Below are 10,663 nucleotides of genomic sequence, written 5' to 3' on the forward strand. Positions count from 1 at the left end.
TGTGTATCTCTTAGTGATTCTAATCGATAAAGTAAATTTTAAATATACCCATCAAAGTAACCTTTTTACCACTAAATGGGAAAGATACTTTCTAATACTTATCCTCACGAAAAGCTCAACAGAGTGTGACACTTGCCAGGAAATATTCTCCCTTGCATTTTTCTCATGATACTTATTAGTACTTCACTCTTCTGTTTCTTCCCTTTTCTCATGCCAAAGCTTCCCATCTCCCTTGCAAGCTCCTGAAACATTATCCATTCAACATTGATGCACTTTGCCACTGCTCCTCTTGGCGTCTTGTCCACGAACTGATTCTAAAACATAACATAGCTGCAATTACAGTATTCATGCCAAAGACAGTCATTGATATATCTTTGGGTTTAGCTTTCTACAAGCTATTGGCACACAGGTGAGTAACATTTTTTTTCCTACAGAGAACACAAAAATAGTTATGCTGGGTTTTAAAGTTCCATCAGTATTTTTAATGTTTTATTGAATATCTGTGATATAGACCATAACGAATCTATTCATAATTTGCTTCCAGTCATACAACGATCCAACTTCCATGATTCCTCTAGTGTACATTTCCCAAAACCAATATTCCTGGTTCCCTAAAACCATCCCCCAACAAACTACCCCCACCCCCAGCCTGTCTCTATGGCAGGATCTTTGATTCTTTCTCTTTGTCTCCTTTTTATTTTGTGCATTAAGGGTCTCATACAGGTACTAAGAGGTCATCATCTTTGTTCAAGGAATTGAGCATTTTTATCAGGAAGGTAAGGTTGAAGTAGCTTTGAGGTATGGAAATGACTGCTGAGGCTTCCATAAGTACAGGGCAGTGAGTGTAGGATGCCCATCCTGCCCAGAGAAAGCCTGGAGATTTCAGTCACAAAACACACATATCCGAATTTTCAGCTGTTATGTTTCAGTGAGAGCCATCCTGAGACGGTGGAAACCAGAGGAGGGCATGGTGGCGATTTTGTATTGTGGGAGAAAGTGGCTGCACTGGGTTCTGGTTGGGTGGGCACCAAACTAACCTGCCTCCCTCCGATTTACCCTAGTGTCTTCAGCCTTTTGCAGTTCCAAGGTTAACTGTGACTGTTGATATCTTCCAGATTTGTCTATGGGTCTCTGAAACAAGACCAATCCATTAGCTTGTATAGCTGAGCCTGGGGTGGTTTGTTAACATGGCTCCCACATATCTTTCGGGAGTTTAATTTCTCGGGAAATGTAGTCCTGAGTTGTTGGGAGCCAGCCAGAGGCACAGTGGCCATTTGAGGTTATCGGGAAGCATGAAGACACCATCAGACTGTTGATTCACTCACCTGAGGGTACAGGTTGACTTTCTGCAGGCACTGCACAACCAGACTACAAACATTCATTGAATGAATGAACGAATAATCAACATTTTCAAAATGTGTCTCTTTCTTGCATTTTAGAAGGGTAACTTCTAACAGGAAAATAATCTTCATGGTATAATCAAGACCTATGATTTATTCTTAATATATTTAATAAAAGCTAAACATTTTGGAAATTTATACAAAGAAATTCTTTTAAATTATCTGTCTTCATAATTTACTTGTAAATTACTAAGATATCACTGTTTCTTCCACTGTTCTTAGCATAGAAATTTACAGACAGAATGTGCTAAGTAAAAATTCATTTTGGCACTTCTGTTCAATGTAGTACTGGAAGTACTTGGAATAGAAAATAGATAAGAAAAAGATATTTAGGGTTTTTCATGTATGAAAGGTAGAAATAATCTCTCACTATTCACAGAAGATATCATACTATATTTAGAGAATACTAAAATCTCTACGAAAAAACTCCTAGAGGCAATAGACTTTTATAGTAAAATTGCAGGCTATAAACTCAATACCCAAAAGTCTATGGCTTATTTATATGCAAATAATGAGAGAGAAGAAAGTGACATGAAAAAGCAATCCCACTCACAATCGTGCCTCAGAAAATCAAGAAGCTTGGAATCAGCTTAACTAAGGAGGTAAAGGACCTATACAATAAGAAATTAAAAAATGACACGAGGAAACGGAAACATATCTCCTGCTTATGGAATGGGAGAATTAACATTGTCAAAATGGCAATTCTCCAAGAAGCATTGTAAAAATTCAACTTGATCCCTATAAAGATACCCATGACATTCTTCATAGAAATTGATCAAGCACTCCTGAAATTCACATGGAACAACAAACGCACACGAATAGCTAAAGCAATTCTTGGGGAAAAGACGATGGAGGCATCACCTTCCCCAACCTCAAACTCTACTACAAACGATAATAATGAGAACAGCATGGGACTGAAACAAAGGCTCAGCTGCAGACCAATGGAAAAGGATTGAATATACTGACACACACCCTCAAATATATAATCATCTAATCTTTGATAAGGGAGCAAGAAATGTGAAGTGGTTCAAGAGAGTCCTTCTAAACAAACGGTGCAGAAAAAACTGGACAGCTATATGCAAAAAAAAAAAAAATGGCTCAAACCTCTACCTAACACCATGCACAAAAGTCAGATAAAAATAGGTCAAAGTCATCAACATCACACCAGAATCCCTCAGGTACAGTGATGACAAGGTCGGCAAATCCCTCCACGACATTGAAGCTAAAGGTATCTTCAAATATAACATGCAACTTGCCAAGCAACTGGGAACACAGATAAACAAAGGGAACTATCTTAAATTAAGCAGCTTCTGTACCTCAAAAGAAACAGTGACCAGAAACAAAGACTCCGCCATGCGGGCAAGATACTCGCAGAAGCCTACCAGGTTCTCTGAGAGTGAGAACTGGACAATCAGAGTTACTCTCTTCTAAATAAGATCCAGTCTCTGGATGTTGGCTATTGATGGCATTACATGGATCCAGGGGTAGATCGTGGTTTTAACACTTAATTACTAGAAGATGGAGGATCTGGAAGGAGGGGGCACAGTCTTGATCTGAGCAGCCATGGAGATCTCATCCCCCGGTCCCGCACATTTGGGTTCCTCTTCCAGTTCCTTCATGCATGAGGCTCCTTCAAGCTTGGGAAGAGTGGTCTTAAGCGTACCTATGGCTGGTTGCAGAGGTCTTCAGCTGCCGGGTCTATGCTCAGGGCGGTGAGGGAATCTCACCCCGCCATCTCCAAGGGGCCCCAGTGAGGAAAGCCAGGTGCGAGGTCAGGAGACTGTTGTTTTAGACATATTTGGAATTAATTTTAGATCGAAAAGTACGCATCATTGAAAATACTTATGTGCTTAGTAATAAATTACTACAAACTTGTTAAATCACGTCAGAGACCCCACTCTGCTCAGAGAACTAGATTTTGATTACAGATCCGTTTTGCCCATGTGTCATGACTGAGAATCTCTATCAGTAGATATGAAACTCACTATACACAAAGATGCACACAGGTTACTATGAGTCATCTATGTTGTTAATGTGAGTTGGCCATTAAACTTCACTGAGACCCTTTGTTCTGTCCTTTATAGGAGCCACATGAGTCTCACCTTCCGTTCAAGTTGAACTTGTAATAAGGTGGAATGAAATCATCAATATGCTTCTCACCTCATCCTTCAGGAGAAAAATCCTACATACATTCAAGGTGGTCAAAGTGCAGACAACACCATCCACCTTTTCCTGGAGAAGTACACGGGACTGAGGTGAAAACAGCAAAAGGCTCTAGTTTAATGGTCTTAATTAAGGTTTCAGGGAACGACATTAAACAACCTCATATACCATCTTCCAAAAGAATTATTTTGTAAAACTGATGCCTAGGGTATGGTAAAAGATAATATGGTAAAAACCATATTTTTCTTTCTGGGACATTAAATTTCTAAATCTATTTATTCATGCTGCTTTGAAATACATTCCTTGATTAGGAATCATTGTCTGCCATAGGAGTGAGGAAGGACAACACTCAAAGTAATAAGAAGAGAAAAATATGGAAAAATTAACTCCTACTAAGTTTAACACATATACTAAAATTGAAATGATAAAATGATGAGCATGGTCCTTGCACAGAGATGATATGCAAACTTGTAAAGCATTCCATATTTTTGTTGCAAGAAGAATGAACAGGTCTACTTTAAGCTAAGACAATCCCCACAAGTACAAAAATTCTACATAAAGAGAGCACAAATCCACACCACAACAATCTCTCTCAATGTCAATGGACTAAATGTGCCAATTCAGAGGCACAGAATGGGAAGATGAATTAGAAAACTGAAACCAACATTCATTCTGCTGCCTGCAAGAAACACGTCTGAACAATCAAAGAACCCATGGGCTAAAAGTAAAAGTCTGGGAAACAAGTTTTCAAGAAAATATCACCTCCACAAAGCTGGAGTGGCGATACTAGTATCAGACCACATGGACTTCAGGCTAAAGATTATCAGAGACAGTGAAGGTCATTTCTTAATGATCATGGGATATGTACATCAGAAAGAACTCACCCTCCTCAATGTATATGATCCTAATGACAGACCAGGAAAATACTTAAAAACAACTTCTAATTGACTTATAGAAAAACATTGATAGCAACACAATACTAGAGGAGATTTCAACACTTCTTTGACACTTCTCCATAGATCAAACAGACTGAAGCTCAGCAAGGAAATATTTTCTTTAAGGGGAGTAATGAACAACCATTGGCTTAGAGAAGAAATCAAAGAGGAAATAAAAAATTTCCAGAAACAAATGAGAATGAGGACACGAGCTACCATAACTTGTGGGACACAGCAAAAGCAGTGTTAAGAGGAAAGATTATAGATCTGCCAGAATTCATTAGGAAGAAAGAAAGGGCCTACATGAATAAATTAGAGGTCAAGATTTTGTAAAATGACCAACAAAAGTAGTCCAAAATAGGCTGGAGGAAGGAAATAATAAAACTTGTACCAGACATCAATGAGCTACAATCCCAAAATACAATCCAAAAGACCAATAAAAGCAAAAGCTGGTTCTTTGAGAAAATAAATAAGATCAATAAACCATGAGAAGCCTCTCAAAAAAACAAAGAGAAAGAATTCTAATAAATCAAATCAGAAATGCAAAGGGGGTTATCCTAATAGAAACTACAGAAATACATAGGATCATCAGAAATTATATTGAGATTCTTTGCAGCAGGAAATGAGAGAATTTTGAATAAATTGATAAATTATTGGATTCCAATTACCTCCCAAGACTGAACCAAGAAGATTTGGAATACTTGAACCTATCACTAACAAGGAAATTGAAATGATGGTCAAAAGTATCCCTGCAAACAGAATCCATGGCCCAGATGGATTCAATAGTGAACTATTTCAAACCTTTAAAGAGGAATTGCTTCCAACATTTTTAAGATTTTCCAGGAATTGAAGAAACAGAAATACTCCCAAATAGTTTCTATGAGGCAAAGATCACCCTAATACTCAAATCGATAGAGACACCACAAAAAAAGAAAATTACAGACCTATTTCCTTGATGAATACAGATACAAATATTTTCAAGAAAATACCAGCAAAGAGAATCCAGAAACTCAACAAAAGATCACACACTATGACCAAATAGGTTTAGCTTGGGGATGCAAGGATGGCTTAACATTCTCTAGTCAATCAACAGAATACACCATCTCAATAAAATAAAGATAAAATTCATATGATCATATCAATAGATGTAGATAAAGCATTTGATAAGATCCAGCACCCATTCATGATGAAAAACTCTCAACAAAATTGGATTTGAAAGTACTTTCCTCAATCTAGTCAAAGCAAATTACCACAAACCCACGGCAAGCATTATTCTCAAGGGGGAAAAACCAAAGACTTGGAGCAGAAATCAATGAACTAGAATCCCAGAATACAATCAAGCACAAAACAAGTTACCCACTCTCACACCTCCTATTCACCATAGTACTTAAAGTACTTGCCATATGATTTCGGTAAAAGGTAAAGGTAAGGTAAAGGCCCTCCCGTTGATCGTCGATTTGCTCGAGCGGGCCCAGTAACGTCTCCATTGGAGACTTTGTTGTTACTGTGTCTGGCATATCGAATACTCTCGGTAGCTTGCCGGGCTCTCCGAGAGGGGCGGAGGAATCGAACTCGGGTCGGCCATGTTGGCCGCTTGTAAGGCGAACGCCCTACCCGCTGTGCTATCGCTCCAGCCCCAAAGTAAAGGCCCTCCCGTTGATCATCGATTTGCTCGAGCGGGCCCAGTAACGTCTCCATTGGAGACTTTGTTGTTACTGTGTCTGGCATATCGAATACATCACGGGGAGCTTGCCAGGTTCTGCCGTGCGGGCGAGATACTCTCGGTAGCTTGCCGGGCTCTCCGAGAGGGGCGGAGGAATCGAACTCGGGTCGGCCATGTTGGCTGCGTGCAAGGCAGACGCCCTACCCGCTGTGCTATCGCTCCAGCCCATATGATTTCGGTAAAAAAAAAAAAAAAAAAAAAAAAAAAAAAAAAAAAAGATATCAAGGGCATCCATATAAAAAAGGAAGAACTCAAGCTTTTACTATTTGGAGATGACATGATACTATACTTATAAAATCCCAAAGAATCTACAAAAAAGCTCCTGGGAACAATAGATTTGTTTAGTAAAGTAGCATATTACAAAATCAATATCTGGTACTCCATGGCTTTCCCATATATTAATAATGAAAGAGAAAAAAGAGATAGAGAAAAACAATCCCATTCACAATAATACCTCAGAAAATAGAGTATAATAGAATCAACTAAAAAGGTTAAGGAACTATACCAAAAAAAAAAAAACCTACAAAACACTACTTCATGAAATAAGAGAGTATATGAGGAAATGGAATCACATCCCATGCTCATGGATTGAGAGGTTTAACACTGTCAAAATGGCAATCCACCCCAAAGCTCTATAAAGATTTAATGCACTTTCTATAAGGATACCCATAACATTTTTCAAAGAAATAGATTAATCACTCTTAAACTCATACAAAACCATAAACTCCCATGAAGAGCTAAAGCAATCTTTGGTAAAAAGAAGAAGGGAACACCTTCCCCAACTTCAAACCCTACTACAAAGTTTTAGTAATCAAAATACCATGATATTCAGATAAAGACAGGTCTCAGATCAATGGAATATAGTCAAATATCCTGACGCTGGCCCTCAGATTATTATTACCTAATCTCTCTTAAAGGCTCAAGAAATATGAAGTTGAGCTAGGAAGTCTCTTCAGCAACTGGTGCTGGGAAAACTGGACAGCAATATGCAAAAAAAATGAACTCAGACCTCTTTATAGTGCCAGGCACAAAGTCAGATCAAATGTATTAAAGACCTCACTATCATACCTGAATTCTTAAGATATATGGAGAAAAATGTGGGAAGATCCCTTCATGACATTAAAGCTAAGGGAAACTTCTAGAATGAAACACCACTGACCAAGGAAGAGGAAGTGAAGATAAACAAATGAGACTAGATTAAACTAAGAAGTTTCTGCAACTCAGAAAAAATGGTGACCATGATCGAAAGACAGCCCACATAATGTGGAAAAATTATTTATGCAATACCCATACAATTAACCTCAAAATTCTGACTCCTGTATCATTAAGAACACTAAATAGTTCCTGTGAATTTTATTCTTCTTCACATATATTTACTCTAAAATATTTTAGATACACTTTTAAACCACAGGTAAAAAGGAAAAATTATAAGTTTTTTTAAAAATAAAAAATAACCCCTATACATAGCCAGGTGCAACCCAAAAAACAAAAAAGCAAGCAAGCAAGCAAGCAAGAAAAAATTTAAAAATTAAAAAGTAATGCCGTTTGCAATGCTAAGGATCAATCCCAGATCATCATTCTTTGCGTTTTTGGGTCACACGTGGCGATGCACAGTGGTTACTCCTGGCTCTGCACTCAGGAATTACTCCTCACGGTGCTTGGGGGGACCATACAGGATGCTGGGAATCTAACCTGGGTATGCCGTGTGCAAGGCAAATGCCCTACCTGCTGTACTATAGCTCCAGCTCCCCCCCTCCCTGTGATTCATCATCTTGAGGGCCTCAGATTTTTACCTTCCATTTGGAAACTTCATCTTTACATTGAAACAGTAAATTGAAACCACAGAACCATTGAACGGCATGTTATAATGGTAGCAGCCATGAGCAAACATTGATAACCCATAAGTTGGCATGAATGACTTCTGTCTCAGAGGCTTCACTTCTGAGGATACCGGTCACTATCTCCTTTCTGTTACATATCCCAGGATCAGAACCTACATCAGGCCATCAGTAGAAATTGTCCACCCGAAAGCTAGCCTTCCACTGGGATCAGAATCCTTGATCCATCTAACTTGAAATTTTTCATTCATGACTTGTTGACCTTGTTTCAGGTGGATGCATCCAGAGCATAAACTCAGCTTCCCGTTGTTTCCACAGGAAACCCAAATACCTAAGAATGTTATCATTTCTGACGCCACTCTTAAATATTTTTTTTGGAATCCCACGGTAAGATACTATCATTCGTGTTATAATATTACTGTTATCTATAGTTCGGTCTCCCCAAAGAACTCTCTACCCTCCTCACTCCAAGTGCAGACTCCAGTGTATCATGATCCTGAACGTACTTATAATAGTTTCACTCAGGTTCTCCCCTAAAGTGTACAAGTTAAGTTCATACCAATCCAAGTTCTTATTCCTAAACTACCAGAGTGGGCTTGTTCCTCAAGCTTGTGTTCTCCCTTGAAGAAATACCGTGCTTCCTTTCTCTATGTCTCTCTTTGCTTGTTTTGTTAAATGACTGTTCTCGCTTGAACATATATTCCATTCCACCCTACAACTGTTTCACAATTTTCTAAGAGTTTTTCAATAAAATATATTTTGTTTCACTAAACTAAAACTTTGAAAACACCAGAGCATTGTTAAAACCAGTATTTGTATCTTTTAAACCACAAATTTTGAAAATGAAAGGTGGTAAAGCAATGGAATACTACTCAGTTGTATGAAGTGAAATCTTCTTATTATTTGTATATAAAATGTATAACATGAGGAAATTATGTTTAGTGACAAAAACCAGGCAGAGAAAGATAGGCATCCTACAAGTTCATGCCTATGTGGCATATGGAGAAAACAAATTAAAAGAATAAAATGAGACAGACAAACGTCTAAAACATTATTTATATTCTATGATTTATAATTCAATTAACAATGGTTTCTCATACACATAATTCCAACAAGACACTCCTCATTCTCTCAAAGAACAAACCCTCCCTCTCCCCCAATCCCCCAGAATCCCTCCCTCCTAATCCCCTGACCCAATTGTGTGGATCAGTTCTCCCCTTACATTGCTCTTGAACATTTGTTGCTACCTTGCTGTGTGTCTTTACATCCCACATATGAGAAAAATCTCTCTGTATCTGTTCCTTTCCTTAAGGCTAACTTTACATGCATGATATCCTCTAGTTTCATCCAATGTTGAAAATTACATAATTTTGATCTTTTCAAAGCAATAAAAACAAACTTTAGAACTATGAGACTATTTAGTTACCAGATCGAAAAGTATAATCAAAGTGGGAAAACTAAACAATGGTGAATGACAGAGTAGGCCTTTCAGTAGTGAGTGTAATATGATACATGCAAGTTGATTCTGCATAATCCTAAAATTTATGAAATTCTATAATGTAATTCTATAAGGTAATTTTAAATAATCAAAAAATTATTTAAATAATTTACATTTATCTATGATTATGACGTATCTTTTGTGTCAAACTATCAGAAATAAAAAGAATGTGAGATAGAGATATGGTGTATCACTATACTTTTAAACAAGAGAAGCGCTAAAAATTTCTGTGTCTTGATGAACTCTTATATAAATTGACTCCAAAATCAAATTAATATACTCAAGGAAAAATAAAAGTCAACCAATTTAATCTTTTGCCTTCACTCAGGTTCCCATCTGCTGATCTCTGGCAGACGAAACAATTTTTATTTTATTTTATTTTTTTAAAATTTTTATTAGTGAAACACCATGACGTACAGTTGTACATTTACAAATTTTTTGTGCTTGGGTTTTGATTATACAATGATCAAATGCCCATTCTTCCGCCAGTGCCCATTTTCCACCACCATGTATTCCAGTATCCCTCCCACACCAATCCCCCCCCCCCCCATCCCACCCTGCCTCTGTGGCAGGGCATTCCCTTTTTTTTCTCTCTCTCTTTTTGGGTGTTGTGGTCTGCAAAAGAGGCATTAAATTGCAATCATGTTCAGTGCATAGTCAGAATTTTTATTTTCAAAGTATTTCTTGGCAGAGGTTTGGCATTCTTTGCTAGCAACCAACTCATTTTCTTCTGCATTTTTTTTTCTAGAAATATATACTTATACTAAGACTGATTAGTTATGGCACCAAATTGAAAAATGTCCCTGTTTTTACTTCAGTTCTATTTCCTAATTATCACAAATTATTAGCAGTGGATAGAAAATAACTAGCCCAAAATTCGTGGGGGAAATGGAAATGTTTATGCTTTCCATAGTTAGGAAAATCCCTGTCACTAGTATAGTGACATACATCTAAATTTGTAAACAAAATGATTAAGAAGAGGTAAACCATGACTGCCACTTCAAGGAAGAACGGGCCTTCAGCAAATATCCTTGGTTTCAGAAGGATGGCTCTGGCTTGGATTGGGGGCAAACATGAGAGCTGTGAGCTACCTGCAGTTAACACAT

The 10,663-nt window shown here is 37.7% G+C and overlaps 1 pseudogene; it reads left to right on the top strand.

Moving 5' to 3' along the window:
- Positions 1-3,959: 3,959 nt before the first annotated feature.
- Positions 3,960-4,053, top strand: LOC130037081 (uncharacterized; annotated as a pseudogene).
- Positions 4,054-10,663: the final 6,610 nt, after the last annotated feature.

This window comes from Sorex fumeus, unplaced genomic scaffold (genome assembly GCF_029834395.1).
Source record: "Sorex fumeus unplaced genomic scaffold, SorFum_2.1 ptg000070l, whole genome shotgun sequence".
Classification (NCBI taxonomy): domain Eukaryota; kingdom Metazoa; phylum Chordata; class Mammalia; order Eulipotyphla; family Soricidae; genus Sorex; species Sorex fumeus.